This window comes from Crocuta crocuta, unplaced genomic scaffold (assembly GCF_008692635.1).
Source record: "Crocuta crocuta isolate KB4526 unplaced genomic scaffold, BGI_CrCroc_1.0 scaffold27, whole genome shotgun sequence".
Classification (NCBI taxonomy): domain Eukaryota; kingdom Metazoa; phylum Chordata; class Mammalia; order Carnivora; family Hyaenidae; genus Crocuta; species Crocuta crocuta.
This window is the reverse complement of record NW_027532250.1, coordinates 2,454,239-2,456,386: the sequence shown is the minus strand read 5'-3', so window position 1 is coordinate 2,456,386 and position 2,148 is coordinate 2,454,239.

Here is a 2,148-nt window from a genome sequence, read left to right as displayed (position 1 = left end):
ATTTATTATTTTTGAGAGAGAGATTGAGACAGCACAAGTAGGGGAGGGGCAGAGAGGGAGGGAGACACAGAATCCAAAGCAGGTTCCAGGCTCCGAGCTGTCAGTACAGAGCCTGATGCAGGGCTCGAACTCATCAACAAGATCAACAAGATCATGACCTGAGGTGAAGTCAGACACCTAACCCACTGAGCCACTCAGGTGCCCCAAAAAACCCGTTTTAGAAAGCAACTCTTTTTTATTAAATTTTCTTAATGTTTATTTATTTTTGGTTTATTTAATGGTTATTTATTTTTGAGAGAGACAGTGCAAGCAGGAGAGGGTCAGAGAGAGAGAGGGAGACACAGAATCTGAAACAGGCTCCAGGCTCTGAGCTGTCAGCGCAGAGCCCGATAAGGGATTCAAACTCCTGAAACACAAGATCGTGACCTAAGCTGAAGTCAGACGCTTCACTGACTGAGCCACCCAGGCGTCCCAGAAAGCAACTTCTTAAATCCCACGCTCCCCGCCCCCCCCACCAAAGGAAACCACTTAGCCCAAGAGTCCCACTTAAGCTGTACCTCTCTGAACGTGAACTGCTATCAGATGCTGTCACCTTTCTCTGCTCAGCACTTCACTATGGTCATTAGGTCAGCCATCTTGGGGACCCTGCTATAATCAGTGGATCACCACTGTTCTGGGGACATGTGGTTTAAACAGTGAAGGTGGACTGATTAAAGCCGAGTGCCCTCCATCAGAAGGGGAGATGGAGCCACATGTTCATGCCTCTGTGGCTCCTTGTGGGATTCTGCGTCTGATGTTTAGGGAGGTCTGAAAAGGCCAGGTATTATTACTTCTACAAATCCAGCACCTACCAAAGTGTGTGACACATTAGAAAGATAATTTCAGGGCACCTGGGTGGCTCTATCGGTTAAGCATCCGACTTTAGCTCTGGTTATGATCTTGCAGTTCGTGAGTTCGAGCCCCATGTCGGGCTCTGTGCTGACAGCATGGAGCCTGCTTCAGATTCTAGATCTCCTTCTCTCTCTGCCCCTCACCTGCTTGCACTCCCTATCTCTCTTTCAAAAGTAAATAAACATTTTTTTTAATTTTAATAAAAAAAAGGATAATTTCAACATTAGTTGAAGAGATTTATTTCAAGATGTAAAGCAGGAACTTGCTAAAAAGGAGAGGTCAAAAGAAGAGATGAAGCTATTTCCATTTCCAGAAACCAAAAGGAAAGGGGCAAACAGACTTAATTCAAAACAAAAAGAAAGAAAGAAAGAATTAAAGCACGATTTTAATTAGACAATCATGTCCCAGTGGAATCTGGGGTCACTGGGAGCACCCTAAAAGGGGTTGGAATCAGTGAGACCCTATGCACTAGCTCTTTATTTCCTCCAGTTTTGTTTTCTTGGGATTCTGTTAGGGAGAAAATGCTTGCTACAGACAATTGCTTGCGTTTGTCGATCAATAGATCAAGGAACAGTCAGAGGAGACAGGGAACAGTTAGGAAGGACTGGAGCTGGCATTGATGAATGTGGGCAGGGCTAATACAAATCCTGTGTTCAATTAGCATTTTTGTGGATCAAGCAATTTCTGAAACCTATTTTCAAGTCACAGAATATGCAGGGAAGCATCTGACTCCATTTCTGGAAGTACTTCTGATGCCTTCAATCCGTCCCACTCACGTTCAATTTTTGACCCTTCACCATGCCAACCTTAACATCTGCCTTCTGGCCTACTTGCTTCTTGGCAGTGTTAGGGCTTAAAGTGTTAGTGATAACAGTCAGCCCTTAGTTGAGGCTCCTTACAGAGTAGCAGGCCCTGCACATGGCTTATTAAATTCCCACAACAACGTGTTGTTTACAAATGAAGTAACGAAAGCTCAGAGAGGTAAGGAAACTTGCCCAAGGTCACACAGCTAGTAACAAAGGTTGTAGAATCCCAACCAATGTCTGTCCAAAATCCATGCTCCCCAGACTAAATCATTCTGTCCCTTCTGCTCCCTCACTTCAGTCTTGCCTTTCCAGCCACGATGGGAAGCTCTAACTCGCTAGACGCACTCTGGAGTAAGAACCTAAGGCTTTCATTCTGATCTCATTAATCGGACATCTGATCTCGCCACTGGCCTTCCTGCCTCTTGCAGGGACGCTCCCACACTTGATGGCC